The 19,433-nt window shown below is 46.2% G+C and overlaps 1 long non-coding RNA gene across 2 annotated transcripts in view; it reads left to right on the plus strand.

Annotated features, from left to right (window-relative positions):
• LOC128118882 (uncharacterized) overlaps nucleotides 1-19,433 on the plus strand; it is a 42,393-nt gene that overhangs the window by 10,677 nt on the left and 12,283 nt on the right. The window lies entirely within an intron of this gene.

The following is a 19,433-nucleotide window of genomic DNA, read 5'->3' on the forward strand; positions in this document are numbered from 1 at the left end:
ACTTGCTCTTACAGTCCCTGCCGCCGGCACTGTGTGAGTGAAACTCTTCCTTAGTGAATGTACTCCGAGGGGGCAGCTGTGCCCTGTGCAGAAGTCACGTGGGGACAGACACCCCAATATCACCAAACTACATGCTGTGAGCACTGCAGCTATGTCTGACTTGGGATTTTAGGAAGCTGTGATTTACAACGCAGCCGGGTTCTGTGTGCATCGCAGAGAGACAACACAATCATTGACTTGAGTTGAGTTCACAGGGCAGATGCAGGGGTTGCAGGACCAGTGTAGAGAAGGCTGGCCTACTTCCAGGGAGCCCTTCGGCCTTCTGAGTACAGACGTGGGGCAGTGGGACAGCACACTTGGGTGTTCTTCTAGAGTGTGTAAAGAGCTGTGAGATCCTGACTGTGCCTCTGGCCCTGTAGTTATAGCAGGGAGCAGCTGGTTTGAAAAAACTGCGGGAATGGTTGACTTCACTGCTGGGCAGGGGTGTGCCTCATTCCTCAAGTGGCAGAGCCAGAGAATGGACTTGGAGGTTCCGCTGTGGTCTCCATACTAGATGAGCCATGGGGAACTTGTTCTTTGCCCCAGGATCCCCTGGAGACCTGTTGCACCCTTGGGCACCTGGTGAGTTCAGGGTGTTCTCTAGTGGCAGTGTGTCAATATGGATTTTCCTTTAGGACCATGCGGCAGACCCCTCTGTGCACTAGAGGGCTTCAGGTACCTGGAAAGAGGTGAAGCAGGAAAAGGCTGCCATGGCCCGAATTGAGTCAGTCCCCTATACTGCTGTTCTGCTTAGCCCCTCAGGTGTTCTGAGGGTTCCTGGCATGGAGGTGTCTTGATGCTGTGAGATCTACATAGGGTGTCAGCTAATCTCAATGGACTTACCTCCAGGTATCTGGTTTATTAGCCCTTATTGTGTGAATTTGAATATGTGGCCTGCAGATTTGAAATCCCTAAACACAAAACTAGATATGGCGGTGGAGGCATCTGCATGGAGCATAGGAAGCAGCTAGGTCCATGCCCCAGGATCAAGCTGTGCACATCACATGTTTCCACGCTGTTCGCTACTCCCAGGGTTCCCAAGCTGCAGGCTCCTCAGGACCCCACGGTGAACTCAGAGAAACAGTGCAGGGTTTTTAATTCCTGCAGCATCAACAGCAATTCAGGACATCTCAGAGGCCATGTGGAGCAAATACCTAGCTAGAGGTAGTTCTTAGCCTCAATGTGAACATGGAGCTAAATTGCTGCCCATGACGTCCTAGCTTTAGGCAACTAGGTTTTGGACAGACAGTTTAGGTGCTTAAACTGATTCCTGTGGGGAAAATGGAGCAGACCAGGAAACCCAGGGCCAACGCCAGCCTGGCAGGGCTTAGCAGAGCAGTATAAGTAGCTAAGAAGCAATAATGCAGGCATCCCAACTTTCTGGTGCTGTGGCATGCCATTGTGGTCTTCACATGTGTCTGGCTGCACTCATTTATCACGGAGCGCATGCAGCCATGGGCCACAGGCTAGACATACCTGCAGTAGAGAGGGAATTTCTGTTCTTTGAAGAGTGAAGTGAAAAATATTTATTTTAATCTTTGCATGTTGCTTTGAAATGATTGCCAAGCTATCATAACAGAAATATATATTAAATTGTTTGGTCTGGAGTGCTTGACAGAACTAACAGGCATTTCTGTCAGCCTGGGAGCTGTGGACAGTGGGAAATTTTATGCTGTTTGTAGCAGTGCTGAGCCTCGGCTCACAGAGTTATTTAGAAATACAAGTTGTTGCTTAGGTCTTCCTCAAGTTGCGTAGCTTAATTTAAGCTGTGGCTTGAAATACAATTTTATTTTTTTCTGCAAATAAATGCCAGAGGTGATGTATTCATTCCGGAATAATAAAGTGTTGGTTTAATTAGTTTTTAAGAATTTTATATAATTTCCCTTACAGAGTGGATAATTTACTTTATTATCCAAATTTCATAGTCAGTGTTTTGAAATCGAGATGACATTTCTAATAGTATTCTTGGTTTAAAGACTGAAGTAAATGATTTATTTATTTATTTATTTATTTAAATGAGCAGGAAAGTTTTTACACTGGCATCGTACTCGTTAACATAGCGGAATTTAAATCAGGGGTGACAGACACTACTAGTGTGTGAACTCTGGTGCCAGATACTTGTGTCATTAGTTTTTGGTCACTTTTGGAGGCAAAGGATCCCCACACCAAGATGTCCACTCTCTTCCCACAGCTGTTTATCTGCATGAAGAGACCCTCGTAAAGGTGGTGCGGCGTTCCCCAACTTTCTATTTCTATTTTATTCCATCTTCTCTAATAGAAACAGTTGTGGACCGATGTGTTCTCTCCTTCCTTGAGTGCAGGATGGTGACAGTGTCTGTTTCTGGGTGTGGGGGCAGTGTGTGCGGAGCAGCAGAGATGATGTTTGCATCATGTGACCAACAGCTCAGAGGGTGAAGGAGCACATTCAAAGCAGAGGGCTGGACAAGGCAGCCCTTGCCTGCCATTCACCAGCCACTGAGTCCCATCCCCAGCACAGAAGGACAGGGAGAGTATGTGGGGCTAGGAGTCATCTTTGCCCCCAAACCCCAATGTTTGACCAGCGTTTTTATTTTTATAATTTTTCAAATAGTTTACCTTGTATGTTCAGCAAATATATACAATATGAGGGAAAAAAAACTTCCTTTGAAAGTGATATTTCAACATTGCATATTAAATTGCTTTTTGCAAAAGATTTTTTTTGTTACTTTAGATTGTATTTTCTTCTTCTGTTTTGTTGAATAAAGTTAAGGAAGAATAAAGGGCAGGTTCGGGGAGAGCAAGAAGTAAACAAGCCATGAAGACACTCACAGTCTGGCCCTCGACTCCACTCTGTTTCCTCCCCCAATGCCCAGCAAAAACATACAGGGTGTTTTGAGTCCCAAGTGGTAACTCCCACCTGAGTGGCCCTCTGCCATTATCTTCTAACTGCTCATGCACGAGGAGATGTTACTTTTTTAAAAACTTGGATGTGTCTTTCACAAAGACCGGACCGTAGGAACAAATAGGGACTATAACTCTGGCCAAGAAACACCTGTAATGTTAAAGGAATTAAAAAAAAAAAAACCAAAAACAAAAAAAAGAAGAAGTTTTCAGGAAGTAAGGAGATAGTCAAAGGCAGAGAGACAAGGGAAGAAGCCACTGCCAAGAATACGTACTAGAAAGGGAGAGCTGTAACTGACAAGGCCAACCACTCTGGGCAGACACTGAGTCCTCGGAGACCTCTCCTCAGCCTGGAAGGAGCAGACCAAAGATCCCAAGCAGATCTGGAATTGGGATCCAGCTGTCCAAACGCCCCTGGAAGTCAGAGGATTGATTATATGAAATGCTTGTGCAGCCACCCCCTGGGCAGGTGTCTGGGACTCCCAGAGTACCATGCAGGGAGCCTTGAAGGACCAAACTATGGTCCACAGTTCTGGGGAGAAGTCTAGGCTCACTGAAATGTGTGCAGACATGTCTACACTCCCCAGGCTTCTGGTGCTGCCTTGGGACCTTGGCATTGCTTGGCATAGCATGGACTTTCTGCCTCCGTCTTCGCTGTGGTAAAGGCTCCTGTGAACACCTGCATCAGAAGACCCTTCCTTTCTTATCTCTGTTTTTTTTTTCCTCTTCTGTGTGGGTGTATGTGTGTATACATGTTTGTGTACAGGAGAGGGTGTGCGTGCCTCTGTACACACACACATGCATGTGGGGTTCACTCCTCAGGTGTGGTCCACCTCATTGGCCTGGAACTCACCAAGCAGGCAGTGTGAGCTGGCCAGTGAGCTGAGATCTGCCAGCCACTCCCCAGCACAGAGAGTGCACTTCCGTGCCATCCCACCTGTCTTTTTAAGGGGGTTCTAGGGACCAGGTCCCTCTGCTTGTGTGGTAAGCGTTTTACTGACTGAACTACCACATTTCCCCAAAACTCCTTCTTTAAAGGACTGATGTCACTACCTGAGGGCCTCACAGAGGACCCTTTCCAGACCTATCAGTCTGCAAAGACCTTGCTAGCCACCAAGTGTCCTGGGTCAGGGTTTCCAGCTCTTTCCGGGAAATGCCACTCAAGCCATGGTGTTCCCTGTTGACTGTGATCATCTCTCCTGGTAAACACTATGCGGTCTGAGGTCCCCTCTCCCCTCCAGAACGGGTACTCCAGCCTGCAGCTCTCACAGAGTGCAGTGTCTCCCAGGCCTTTCACACAGCTGGGCAGCTGCCCTCCAGCTGACCCGAGTCACCCAGGTTAATAATCTGCTTTCTGTGTGGCGGGAGTTGCAGGAGGCTGGAGAGGAAAGATGGTCATCATGCCAGGGCAGTGCCATACGTAAAATTCACCCCTCGGGGACACAGTCACAGAGGAAAGAAACTGAGCAACCCCAGGGGACCAGATTTACCTCACTTTTTCTTCCTTATTCTCAGTCCAATTTCTTTTGTGCAATTACATATGCCACTGTAAGTCACCTTCATCCCTGTGGAAGAACATTGTGCAGAGAAAATACCGCACAGCTGAGGCCGGCTCTCCCTCAATCCTCCCACACTTCTGAGCAGTCAGTACCGTATGCTGGGTTGAACCCTGGGCCTCCAGCATGCTAAGTATGCACCTTCTTGACTTAACTATGCCAGGCCCTCAAAAGAAACCAGGAGTTAAGTCATCTACCAAAGGACGTGTCATTAAGAAATCTGGAGCTGGCAGGGTCTAGTATTTATGATTAATGTAATACACATGAACATTGTACAAAAGGCCAACAGTGCTGCCAGGCTCTCAAGGCACCCGCCCAGCAGCTCTGTGCTCCACCTACCTCAACCGCATTTTCTAGCAACAGCTACTTACATTTTTTGGTCATCTCCCCCACGTCTTTCTATCCACATTTCTGCATTCCACGCCGGCATTGCCTGGTGCTCCCTTTAGATATTACCCAGTCAGGCCTTTGTAGCAACCGAGTCTCTCCTGTTCTTCTCTGTTTTCCCCACCCATCTTTCTCACAGCAGGTGGACCCTGGTTTGTTCCGTTGACATTTGGAGTTTGTTCTGAATAGACAGTACCATTCATGGCTGAGCCCGTGGTAAAGCAGGATCGGATTTCCTTTCCTGTGGGTCGGTGCCCTCTAACGTCACTAATGGTCTTGTTTTGTGAGATCGTTCACCTGCTTGGTTTTTTGGTTACTTGCAGAGTCACACTGTTAGATCCAGGAGAGCAGGCACACCGTCAGCTCAGCCTCCTGGTGCCAGCCATTCCAGGGCCACTGTGTGTCTGCTCGATTCAAGCTCGGCCACTGCCCTCCCTCACTGGTTCATCTCTCTTCCACATAGATCTTAAGTTTCTGGAATCCTTGCTGATATTGTTTGAGACAGGGTCTCATGTATCTCACATTGGTCTCTCTGCGTAGCTACAATGATCTTGAATGTTTTTTTCCCATTGCCTCTACTTCCTGAGTGCTTGGATGACAGGCTTACGCTACCACATCTGAGTGATGTGGTGCTGGGGATGGAACCAGCTGAGCTACATCCTCAGACCCACGGGATCCCTTGTTTTTGTCACCTTATTTTCACCCTGTTTTGGCGGGTTATGTCTTCTACATCACAGCGACACAAGAGCGGGTACTTTAGCTGGGTATAGGAGCCAATGTGAAATCTCCCTTGAGATTATTTATATATAGTTTGTTCATGGATACTTAATTTGTAAGTAAGCTGTGCCAAATACAGTATAAATCTGATACAGTTTGACAAAACAAGACCATAATCAAGACAATGGACACATCTACCACCCTCAAGTTTTAGTTTATTCTCCTTGGCCCCTGCAATGCTTCCATCCATAGACAACCACATGCCACCTTTCCTCACTACAGAATGTTTTGCAATTCCTGAAAGTTTCTTTAAATGGAATTTTATAAACTCTGTCTTTTTTTTTTTAAATCTGGCTTCCTTCATTTACCATAATAATTTTGAGATTCATCCACGTTATAACGTGTATCTGTATGTTATTCCTTTTACTGTTGAGTAATATTCTTCTGTGCGGCTATACCAGTCTATCTACTCACCAACTGATGAACACTTGTTTTCAGTTTTACATTATGAATTTGGATACAAGTTCATGTAAGGACACGTTTCATTTCTTTTCAGTTAACCCACAGGAGTGGAAGGGTAGGTCCTATGATAATGTTTGCTTAACTTTAATTGCAAAAAACAAATTTAAGTATTTATACTGTTTTTTGTTTTGTTTTGTTTTTGATTTTGGTTTGTTGTTTGTTTGTTTGTTTGTTTGTTTGTTTGTTTGTTTGTTTGAGCCAGAGTCTAGCTCAGGCTGGTTTTAAACTACCCATGAAGCTGAGGATGACCTTGAACTCCTGATCTTCCTGCCTCTATCTCCCAAGTGCTGAGATGTCAAGTGTATTTACCATAGCCTCGTATGTGTCCTGGGAGTCAACCCAAGGCCTCTCCTAATTGAGCACATCCCGTCCCTGGTCATGCTTGTTTAGTTTGCATGATGACATTTCCAGGTCTGAGGGTTCCATTTATCCACATCCATATCCACACTCTTTTTTTTGTTTGTTTTGTTTTTTGTCTTAGCTCTATGACTGATCATGTAGCATTATCCCCCTGGAGTTTTAATTTGATTTTTTTCTAATTATTACTTACCTTGACCTCATCTTTCCAGATGCCTATTAGTTATCCTGACATCTTCTTGGGGGAAATTTTCTGTTCTGTTTTAACCATATTTGTGGGTTACTTTTATATTATGAAATTTAACAGTTACTTTTTGTTGTATTTTGTTTGTTTGCTTGCTTGTTTTTGGAGACAGGGTTTCTCTGTGTAACTCCAGCTGTCCTGGAACTCATGCTGTAGACCAGGCTGGCCTTGAACTCACAAAGGTTGCCTGCCTCTGCCTCCTTAGTGCTGGGATTAAAGGCATTTGCCACCACCACCTGCCTAAGAGTTACTTTGTTTTATATTTTGAGACAGGATCTACTGTATCTGAGGCCCGGGACTCTTGATCTTCCTTCCTCTACATCCCATGCTGGGATTCCAGGTGTGAATCCTACCTTGCTAGAGATTTCACAGATTCTGAACACTAGGCAGTTGGCTGGCAAATGTTGTATCTTTTGAAAAAGAAACATTTTTAAGGAGTTTTGATGAAGGCCTCATCGACTGATCTCCTTTTATTCTCTAAGCTTTTTGTATTGTAATTAAGAAATCCTTATCAAACTCCAAGTTACTATAGTTTTATTTCCCAAATTCACCCCAAAATGTGCGGTCCAATTCAGTAGCCAATCCTTATATGCGGCTGTTTGAATTTGACATGTAGGGGGCTGAAACAGTGGCTCAGTGGTTAAGACCACCTGTTCCTCTTGCCTCTTGCAGAAGACTGGGTTTGGTTCTCGTCACCCACATCATGGTTCACAAGTATCTGTAACCCCAGTTCTAGAGGATCCAACTATCTTTTCTGACCTCTGAGGGCACAGCATGCAGTGTTGTGCACAGACACACCTGTAGGCAAAACACACATACACATAAAGTAAATAAATCCAAACACAACAACAACAACAAAGATTCAGCAGATATCCAGTTAAAAATAAATATGCAAAGCATAGTGGCATACAACTGTAATCCCCTAAAATAAGAAGTTGAGGCAGGAGAATCACTCTAAGTTCTAGGCCAGCCTGTTCTCCACAGTGAATTCTAGGTTAGCTGGGGCTGTCTCAAAACAAACAAACAAATAAAATAAAGTAACACTGCCTCCCAGCAGCCATATTTTAAGTTCTCAGTATCCCATGGGCAAATGGGCTCTCCAGTGGTCAGGACAAAGTTGTCACCCCATAGGAAGTTCTGTAAAATGACAGTCAGCATCATGTAGTCCCTGCTCACACAGTGGTCCGTTGTGTGAGGGAAGGGTGCACAGGATTACTTGTTTTAGTCTGGTGTTTTGAAGACATCATCCTTTGGACATCCTTTGCCTCAGCATCTGTCAAAAATCAGTGAGACCAGGGGCAGGAGAGACAGTTCAGGGTGTGAGCACTTCTCCAGGGGCTGGGGACACAGCTCAGAGTGTGAGCACTTCTCCAGGGGCTGGGGACACAGCTCAGAGTGTGAGCACTTCTCCAGGGGCTGGAGACACAGCTCAGGGTGTGAGCACTTCTCCAGGGACTGGAAGACAGCTCACAGTGTGAACACTTGTCTTGCAGAGGACCCTGGTTAGATTTTTCCTGCACATACAAAGCAGCTAAGAATCATCTGCAACTCCAGTTCCAGGGGATCTGATGGCCTTCTCTGACCTCTTTGGGCACCAGAAACAAGTGTGATGTACAGACATATATGCAAGCAAAGCACTCATATACATATAAAATAAAAACAATTAAAAATATTTTGAAAAATCAATTGGGGGGCTGGAGAGATGGCTCAGAGGTTAAGAGCACTGACTGCTCTTCCAGAGGTCCTGAGTTCAATTCCCAGCAACCACATGGTGGCTCACAACCATCTATGATGAAATCTGGTGCCCTCTTCTGGCCTGCTGTCATACATGCTGCATACATAATAAATAAATAAATAAATAAATAAATAAATAAATAAATAAATAAATAAATAAATAAATAAATAAATAAAAATCAATTGGAATATCCAGATGTGGTGACCTACACCCATAATCCCTGCCTGTGAACTAAGACATGAGGATCAGAAGTTTGGGAGTAGATGCCTGACCAAGGCTAGCCTGGGCTTCATACTAAGACTCTACCTTTAAATAAATAGATAAACAAACAAACAAATAGATGAATGAATGAATAAAGCACTGTTCCTCAAAATCAATAGGCTATATGTGCCTAGGTCTGCTTTTATGGTTCAGTTTGCACATTGATCAATGGATCCATCTTTGTACCAGCATCACACAGTCTGGATGTGTGTGTGTTTGCAATAAGTATCAAAGACATGTAGTGTAAGTTACCCACTTTTGTGCCCCCCCAAAAAATAGTGTTCTAGTTCTTCCGTGTATTTTGAATTTCCATATAAAACTTTTAACTTTGCCCTCAAATAAATATAAGCAAAGACATTCCTTCTGCTGGCCAGGCACGATGCTGTACTCCTCTGCTTCCAGATGTTCAGGAGGCTGAGGAAGGAGGACCACCTAACTAACCTACCAAGACCTTCTCCTCCCTTTCCTTAAAGGAGAGGGGCATAGGTCAGTGGTGGAGCGCTTGTCTGGCATGTACTGGGCTCTGGGTTCACTCCCTAGGACTGAAGAGACAGAAGCGTCACACACACTCTCTGCGACTTTGAGATGTCCTATAATTTACAGATGAGTTTTGGAACAATTGCTGTCTTCACAACGTTCATCTTTAACCCCCTTGTTTAAACACTCTTCGCCTGTTCTTCGTTATCGTTTGCAGTTTTCAGTGAGCAGCCTTGTGCATCCTTTGTCCTATTTTTGCCAAGGCTATTTCCTTTTAAGCTCGAGGTAGAGGATACCACCTCTCTCTCTTTTTCTTGTGTTATCACGTGGTCTAGAGCGTGGTGGGCAGAGGGAGAGTACAGGTGGTGTTTGGTTCTTGGTGGGAAGCTGCCAGCCACCATGAGCCTGTTGGCTGATTCCTGATCCTTTACATGTGACCTACTTTGTTTCTCTTGTTTGGTTTTAAAATCCAATCTACAGCCTTCTTGGGTTTTTATTTCTTTAATTTCTGGTCTTTGAAATTGCACGGCGATGTGCATGGACATGAGTCTTTTCTTATCCATTGCGCTGGAAATTTGGTGTGTTCTTTCAATCTTGAAAATCATACACTTTAATTCTGAGAAACCTGTGCAAATTATGTCTTTAAAACCTGTTTTCTCTGTTTCTCTTTTTGTAAGATTCTTCTTAGGGTGATAACTTCTGTGCCACCTTGTGATTTTCATAGTGTTCTCTACTGTTTTTCCTCTTTCTCTTCTGGTTTCATTTTGTTGCACAGTTTCTCATGCTTTTCCCTTGTTCTATATCTGTTTTATTTGGTAATCATGCTTGGGTCCTCCAGACCTTTTTTTTTCTCTGCTTGTCTTTTTTGTTTTAAACATTGTACTGATTTTGTTTTATGAATTAAATACCTCCTTTCTGGGTTTTTCTCGGAAATACTTTCTGTTCTACCTTTTCTGAATCTCCTTTGCCTGTTAGTCTTAGATGAAATCTCTCATATGGAGGCTTTCTGCGAATGTCTGGCTACCCTTAGTGTGTCTTCATATTTTAAAGCAAGGCATCAACAAATCTGGTGGGAGCCTCAGCTGTGGGCTACAGGACGCATGGAAGCTTTTCAGTAGCCTACAACTTAACTGTTTTGTTGCAAGAGTTCCAATATCTCTATATCTTGTTGTTCCTCACCCGTCCCCGCCATGAGTTCTTCTGTAGAGAACTCTGCACTCACCAATAGGCGTTTTTGGTGCTGAATAGCGTGGGATCAAGGGACCTGCAGTCCAGTCCCTGGACTTCACTTAATCATCGTTTTCATCCTGTGTTCCCCTTTTCCCTAGCCTGTGCCTGTGGTCTTGGCATCGACTGCCCATTTTGCCTAGTTTTCTGCAGATAAACCTGCTGTGTTGGACCAACAGTTCTCCATCTGGGCTTCAGACAGTCATTTCAGACCCTAATATTGTTGTCTGGGCCTCTCGCGGCTCTGCTGTAAGAACTAGGGTGTTTCTTAAGATTCTGTGCATTTCTCCTTGGTTTTCCTAAGTCTTCTCATCCCCCCTCATCCCTCCTCATACCCACAAAACGTGTTGTTCATAGGTCGTTCCCACCCCCCTTTACTCCCCACTTCTCTTATCACCTAATTCTTATATCATGTGGTTTCTGAGAAGGAAAAAAAAATCTGCTCGGGCTTCGCTTCTTTGTCCTCTGGTCTGTCTTGGCTTTGCGTGACTGGCTGCATTGTGGTTTTCTCTTTTACTGAGTCTTAGACATCTTTCGTTTTTCTCACACAATTCTCTCTTTTTCCCCTTTGTCTTCCACATTCTTGATTCCCCATGATCAAGGCAGGCTAGCTCTGGTTCCTCTACCTCTGTGTTTTCAAGCATCAGCCTTCACCATGCCACACCACACTATCTGACCTTCAGCCCAACCAACCCATGCCGGGAGGGAAGAGATCTGGACTCCACAAGGCTAAATCATTGGACCTGCCACATTAGGGGTGTGCTGGTGGCCATCTAAACTTGGAGAAGTGTCCTGGGTCTGCTACCCTTACTTATTCATCCCCACCTCTGGGATTGGCAACCTGAGTCCATGTATAGTCACTTTAAAAGTTCCTGGATGGTAGGATTCTTCTTTCAGAAAACGTAACACATGTTTTCATGTCGGCTGTGATTGTCCCTAATTTACCCCATGGTTTAATACTCCGTTGTCACACTTCTCCCTTCAACACGAGGAGACTTGGTCCACTTGACCTAAGGTAGGAAGGGAGGTGTGGTCGCACAGGAATGATGACAGCCAGCACTCATGATGACACTATCACCAGGGGATTACCACACAGCTTGTGATGGAAGGCTTCTCACAGGACCTTGTAGATGTATCCAACCTTCTTATTAAATAAGAAACACAGAACCAATGCAAAGAAGAAAGCCAAGAGGTCAGAGCTAAGAGCTAAAACCTTACCCTTCCTCCTGCGGTGGTCCTACCTCTCCGAACCAGAGCTACCCCTGTGTTAAAGTCTTTATATAGAGTTCCTGTCCTGCCTTCTCAGTGGTTGTAAACCCAACCACATGACCGCCTCCTCACAGCCTGTCTGTATAGGCCTCCAGGTTTTCCATGATTGGTATTAAGATTAAAGGCATGTGTATCCAATAACGGCTGTATCCCTGAACACACAGAGACTTACCCAGCTCTGCCTACCAAGTGCTGGAATTACAAGCGTACGCTACCACTGCCCTGCTTTCCTATGGCTTGCTAATAGCTCTGACCCCCGGGCAACTTTATTTATTAACATACAAATAACATTTTAATACAAATAAAATATCACCAGGACCTATACACGAGTTAGAAGAGATGGGACATGGTAACAGACCCATCACAGTGACAGGCCCCACTGTAGCTGGAAGGTTTCTCTGGTCTTGCCCAGCCCCAAGGTCCCACAGCCACTTATAAAATAATCATTCAGAGGCTCAATATTAATTACCAATTGCATGGCCTATGGCAGGCTTCTTGCTGCTAGCTCCTGTGATTTATCCCATTACTATTAATCTATAAGTTGCCACGTAGCTGTGGCTTGCCAGTACTTTCACATCTTGCTTCTCCTGGTGGTGCTGGTGTTTCTCTAGACTCTACCTTTCTCTTTCCTGTCTCTCTCCTTGGATTTTCCCGCCTGCTTCTAAGCTGCCCTGCCATAGGCCAATGCAGCTTTTTTTATCAACCAATCAGAGCAACACATATTCACAGCGTACAGAAAGACATCCCACAGCACTCCACCAAAGTGACAGACCCACCACCATGACAGATGCTACCACAGTGGATGGCAGATCCACCGTGATGATGGGTACCACAGTGATAAGCAGCACTGTGGTAACAGACCACACCACCACCTCCACCAATAGGAGCCATGAAAGGCAAGTGATCAACAGAGACTGAGGTGGCAGGAACCAGCACTTGCCTAAAGGACACAAGCCAGTCATGGCTGGTTGGGGGCTGCATAAAAGCATTTCAGTTCATCCGCAGACATGAGACCTTCTCAGGCAATGAGAGACAGCCATGAGATCACCATGGAAAGATGTCTCAAAAAATCCATTGACTCATAATTCATATTCTAAAGTCTTCAGAGTGGAAATTTGTCCAGTGTCTACACAGTGTTGATTCAGCAGCATTCTCCATCACTGAGAAAAGGGTTGGCATTGGAGCAAAAGACCCCCAAGGAAAGTCAAAAGAAACAACTGGGGCTAAAAACCGGCATAAATTTCCTGAACATTAAATAGGAATGGACTTAGGGAATCTCAAAATCAAAATGAGCACTTTGGAAGTCTTTTATGGCAAGACACTGTTCAAGGTTCAGAACTTGAATAGAGAATAGGAGAAGTCCTGTCCTCACAATCCACATGGGCAGCGACCCCAAAAGGGCACCATGCTCAGCTGCTCCCCAGATTTGCCTTCTTACAAAGATGGCAAATGGAGGGGCAGCCGGTTGTGGGGGGGTCGTTGTGTGATGATACCCAACCTCGAGCATGTGTCACAGGGCATGTGCACCCAGACACACCGCTTCCCCAAATACCATCTCTCCATACAGCAAGAACACAAAGGCCGAAACACGAAGTAGTTGTGGCTGGCTTTCACCATCACATGTGGAGGTTAATTAAGTAAGGAAACCAAAACTCCTATTAATATGAGATCAGAAAAACCTTCTAGAAATCACAGGCACATAATCTCACACAAGGGGCCAGGCAGTGGCGCACGCCTTTAATTCCAGCACTTGGGAGGCAGAGGCAGGAGGATCTTTGTGAGTTTCAGGCCAGCCTGGTCTACAGAGTGAGTTCCAGGACAGCCAATAATGGGATTATATCAATAGCAATCTACGGAGTCTGCTTAATGGGCAAAGGAATTTATTTGTGAAAGAAAAACTCACAAGACAAATAGAGGAATTTGTCGCAGGATCCTGGAAGGGTGAGGCACGGTCCAACACTGTTCTCTGGTGAGATCTGCCCTGGTCTGTCCCAGCATCCAAAATCATGAGGTAGTGAAGAGAGAGCCATGTACATGCATCCCAGGTCTTAAAGGTCCCCAGCCGCCGTACCCTAAGGGCATGTACTTCAAGGTCATAGCCAGCTGTAACAGTTACCTGCTACCTCACTAGGGGTGAAGCCTCACATCATGGTGAGAACAGCTACCCACTACAAGCCAGGGCTACACAGAGAAATCCTTTCTCAAAAGATCAAAAAGAAAATAAATCTCTCACAAGGGGAGTTTCAGTTTGAAGTTCAGGTGTAGCTTGAGTTTTTCTGCCTGGCCCACAGTCAGGACAAATCTCTCTCACCTGCCAGTCCCACAGCCGCTCAAACCCGACCAAGTAAACACAGAGACTTATATTGGTTACAAACTGTATGGCCGTGGCAGGCTTCTTGCTAACTGTTCTTACAGCTTAAATTAATCCATTTCTATTAATCTATACCTTGCCACGTGGCTTGTGGCTTACCAGTACTTTACATCTTCCTTGTCCTGATCGCGGCTGGCAGTGTCTCTCTCACCCAGCTTCCTGTTCTCTCCATTCTCCTCTCTCTTAGTCCCACCTATACTTCCTGCCTGGCCACTGACCAATCAGTGATTTATTCATTGACCAATCAGCAACACATTTGACATACAGACCATCCCACAGCACTCAGGTCACTCAGTAGTTCAGTGAGAAATGGAGTGGATGAACTCCTAGGATTAAGGGTTCATTTGCTAAGTCAGAAGGAGATTAGAGATCAAACAAGGTTTATGACGTTCTTTAGAGGGTCTCCCAATCTGGTTTGCAAAAAGATGGATTCCCTGAGGGGGACCTGCTCACAGCATCTGTTATTGTGTGAAGGAAGGCTCTTCAGTTGCTCCACGGACTCACTTAGGTGAGTTTGAGTAAAATTCTGACTCTGTATTATTTACATGGATGAAAGGCCTACGGATCCAGAACTGTCTCTCCAGGACAGGTTTGCCACCAGAAGCACTCAGCTGAGGGCAGGCGTCCGCATTCCTATGTCATGAATTTATCAGGACTCACAGCTTAAAGCTGGTGTCCCTAAGACACCTGCCTCCTGTTCCCCTCACACACCAGTGAGTGGTACCTACCACATCCGGGGTTTTAATATGCAAATGGGACTTTCTTTTTTTTTGGACAGGGTCTCATGATATCGCCCTAGCTGGCCTGGGACTTGTTATGTAGACCAAGCTGGCTTTGAACTCAAGGAGATCTGCCTGCCTCTGTCCCTTGGGTGTTGGGATTAAAGGCAATGCATCACTACATCCAGCCAAGCATGACATTTTGAGTCATTGGATGGTATAGTTTGCTTTCAATAAAATAAAGGAAAATGGGAAGGAAGGTTTTTGCATATCTAAAAAGAACACAGCGGGTCAGTCCTGGGTCAGCACCTGGTCAGCACCAACACAAACAGCAAAGAGAGGGCTGTCCACTCTGTGCGGCAGCCACCCCACCCGTGGAGCATCCTTCCTCAAACGCTTCTCAACAAGAGGAGTGCACACTGGGCTCACTGGGGCTGTTTCCTGGAAAAACAGCTTCCTTCCCAGGAGCAGATACCCAGGCCTGGCCACCTAGTGAGGAGTGGGCATGACCCCGAACTCTGCAGATATCCAGGCCTGGCCACCTGAGTGAGGAGTGGGCATGACCCCGAACTCTGCAGATATCCAGGCCTGGCCACCTGAGTGAGGAGTGGGCATGCCCCCAGCACTCTGCAGATATCCAGGCCTGGCCACCTGAGTGAGGAGTGGGCATGCCCCCAGCACTCTGCAGATACCCAGGCCTGGCCACCTGAGTGAGGAGTGGGCATGCCCCCAGCACTCTGCAGATATCCAGGCCTGGCCACCTGAGTGAGGAGTGGGCATGTCCCCGAACTCTGCAGATATCCAGGCCTGGCCACCTGAGTGAGGAGTGGGCATGCCCCCAAACTCTGCACGTATAATAAACTGTCCGACTAATTCCTTGCTCTTGAAACTCCAAGAACCTCTATGCATAGGCTCAGCCCTTGTGTTTATCTCAACATGTTAACTAAAGTGAAGGGAAACTAATCCCACCTGACTTCCCCGCCTCACAAGCCCTTCCTTCATGAATCACCGAGTCATTGCAACTCCAGAGGTTGAGTCAAATCTTTTAGATTGATTAAAAAAAAATGATTTTTACAAAATTGACTACAAGACCTCAAAACCATGGAGCTATACTGAGACCATTCAGAACGTGTTGACTGCCACAGCTATCCTATCAGGGGTTCAATTTGGTGGCTTCACATGGCTGCTAGCTCCCTCACTGGACAGTGACCTACCAGCAGGTCTTGGAGTGTGAGCATAGTGTCAGTAGGTCACTAGGGCTGTGGCACACAGTGTCTGTATTAGTAGGGATTCTGTAAAGAAACAGGACTTACAGAATTAATATATAGATTAAAAAGTCATCTGTTAGATCGGCTTACAGGGTGACCTCTGGGTAGCCCCACAGCGGTGCTATTTCACAGCAGGAAGGCAGAGAATCTGGTAGTTGTTCAATCTGTGGGACCAGATGTCTCAGTGGTCCCAATCTAGTGCAGGAGGCCTGGAGGGTTCCTGCAGAGTTGCTGGTCTCCAGTCTATGTTGGAAGGCTGAAGGAGTTAGTTCTAATGTCAAAGGAGGAACGCAGAGCAGCAGCAGAGATACGTCATCAGGGAGAGCGAGGGAAAGCAGACAGAGCAAACCCTCTTTCTCCCATTCCTGTTTTGTTTTTTTTAACCATGTGTATATATGTGTGTGGGTTGTGCAAGAGTCATGTGGGATCCCCAGGAGCTAGAGTTAAGGCAGCTGTGAGGCACTCAGTGGATGCTGAGCGCTGAACTCAGGTCCTCTGCAACCACAAGAACGGTATGCACTCTTTTAACTGCTGACCCACCTCTCTGCTCCCTTTCCTGTCCCATCTGCCCCCAGAAGGTGTCAATCACATTGAGGGTGGGTCTTCCTATTTGAGATAGTCTGATTAAGAAACAGCACTTAGAAGCCTGGTGGTGGTGGTGGTGGTGGTGATGGTGGTGGTGGTGGTGGTGGTGGTGACACACACCTTTAGTCCCAGCACTTGGGAGGCAGAGGCAGGCAGATCTCTGAGTTTGAGGCCTGTCTGGTCTACAGAGGGAATTCCAGGACAGCACCAGGGCTGCACATAGAAACATCATCCTGAAAAAAGAAAGAAAGAGAGAAAGAAAGAGAAAAAGAAAGAAAGAAAGAAAGAAAGAAAGAAAGAAAGAAAGAAAGGAAGGAAGGAAGGAAGGAAGAAAGAAAGGAAGGAAGGAAGAAAGAAAGAAAGACAGGGAGGGAGGGAGGGAGGGAGGGAGGGAGGGAGGGAAGGAAGGAAGGAAGGAAGGAAGGAAGGAAGGAAGGAAGGAAGGAAGGAAGGAAGGAAGGAAGGAAGGAGGGAAGGAAAAGAAGGAAGACCAACCACTGGGGAGGCAGAGGCAGGCAGATCTCTGAGTTTGAGACTAGTTTGGTCTACATAGCTACACAGAGAGAGACCCCATCTCAAAACACAAAACAAAAAAATCTCTCATGGGGTGCTCACTGGCTTGCACTTTAGTTGACTCCAGATGCTGTCAAATTGACAACCAAGACTAGCCATTCCAGGACACACTTGGGAAGTTACAAGCTCACTTGTAGGGAAGAGGCTGGAGTAAATGCAGCACGGCCTTCTCACACACTTGTTTTTACTGACAGAACGCTGCAGGCAGAGCATTCACAGGCTCTTGTTTTAGATGGCGATTGCTCAGGTCTGAAATTTCATATTGTTTCCTGGTCCCTGTCTCTCCTTTACCTGGTCAAGTGCTCACCCTCCTTATAGTGGCAGACTCCTTCACCACCTCTGTCTTTTCAACTCTGCTACTTTTGACAGGTTTCTCTCATTTCTTGTCTCTGGATATAGCTAATACTTTTTTATTGTATGCTGGACATAGTAGACATCACGTTACAGAATGTCTGAATTTTTAATAGAGTATTGATTAGCTTGATCGTGTGTGCGTGCATGCGTGTGTGTGTGTGTGTGTGTGTGTGTGTGTGTGTGTGTGTGTGCACTCATATGTATGTTTGGGTGCTTATACACACATATACATATGGAGGTCAGAGGTCAATACCCTGGACCTTTTTCAATCGCTCTCCACTTTATTTTTTTGAGACAGGATCGCTCAGTGAACCTGAAGCTCAGCAATTCAGCTACACTGGCTTTGCCAATGAGGCCCAGGAATCCACCTCTCTTCTTCCCCAGGACTAACCACCCCATCTGGGTTTTACAGAGGCTCTAGGGCTCGAACTTGGGTCTTCATCCTTACCTGGCAAGCACTTTACCAACTGAGCCAACTCCCCAGACCTAAGCTTTATTCTTCAAGACTGCCCTTAAGTTTTCCAAGTGCAGAGCAAACTCCTGGGCTGGGCCTCTGTGCAGAAAGCAGCCTCTCTGAGTGAATGCATATGTGGAATGTAAATGTAGGATGCTGTGTGAGCCTGTATGTGCATTGGTCATGTTTCCAGAACTGTGGCTTCCTTTTTTGATAGCACTGACATTGAAAACATCCACCTCGCTGTTGTGAGATAATCTTTTTTTGTACATTGTGAAGATGTGTCTCTGTCTAAGGCCCCTTCTGGTTGGTTTAATAAAGAGCTGAAGGGCCAAGAGCTAGGCAGAAGAGGGTGGGCGGGACTTCCGAGGAAAGATGGGAACTCTGGAAAAGAGTCTGAGGCGGAAAATTGCCAGCAAGATGCAGAGGAAGACAGATGTACGGTACTGAGGAGAGGTAACGAGCTACGTGGCAGAAAGCAGATTAATATGAATGGGTGAATTTAAGTTTTAAGGGCTAACCAGGAACAAGTCTAAGGCCAAGCTTTCATAATGAATAAGAAGTTTCCGTGTCATTATTTGGGAGTCAGTGGTCCAAAGAAAGTCCGACTACATTTTGGCACCCTTCTGAGAATAAACCGCAAACTGCAAGTGTCTGGCGCCTGGGACGTTTTAGTCTCAGTCATGTGTCCTCCCTCCTCCTCCTCCTCCTCCTTACTGTCTGAGATAAAGGTGGTCCTTCCATCCTCCCCTGAATCTTCCACCCGGTCTCACAGTGGTCCTCAGTACTAGGACAAGAGGTTGAACTGTGAGCCAGACCCATCCAGGTCCGGGTCCAAGGTTGAAAATGCACTGGATGGCTAAGTCGCACAGGGTGAGCAAGAACCGTCCATGTGGACAAGGGCAAGAACAGGACTGTTCCAAAGATCCAAGGGGCCTGTGAAGACACCAGCAGCCAAAACTGCCTCTCCTGTTTCCCAGACCTCCATCCCTCTCCACTCTCCACCCCTTCCAACTTCTCAGACCCCGAAGCCTCCTTCATATCCACACACCAGTGCCCAGCCTGGCCAGAGCCAAGCATTACCATGGAGGCCACCCTGCTTCCCCCTCACCTCACACGGCAACCCACCTGGCATTTCCTAGCTCCCTATGAACTCCTAATTCCCCACAGTGAACATGATTGGAAGCCTTTCCCGCCTGGCTGCCTAGGTATTTGCACAATGGCTGACCCCCTTCTCATCCAAATCTCTTAATTTTTTTCAAGCAACCCTCCTCTTGCCTTGTCTCTGTTGCCTTTTTTTCTCTCCCCTCTGTGGAAGTCCATCCCCCACACTGTAGCCTTCTCCCTCCTCTTCCTCCTCCTCAGCCTACTGCCCCCAGGTCCTGTGACGGACAAGCCTGACTGTATATGCATGGGGCTGTTCACAGGACAGCACTGA

The sequence above is a fragment of the Peromyscus californicus genome, unplaced genomic scaffold, assembly GCF_007827085.1.
Source record: "Peromyscus californicus insignis strain IS unplaced genomic scaffold, ASM782708v3 Scaffold_23__1_contigs__length_62951481, whole genome shotgun sequence".
Taxonomy (NCBI): domain Eukaryota; kingdom Metazoa; phylum Chordata; class Mammalia; order Rodentia; family Cricetidae; genus Peromyscus; species Peromyscus californicus.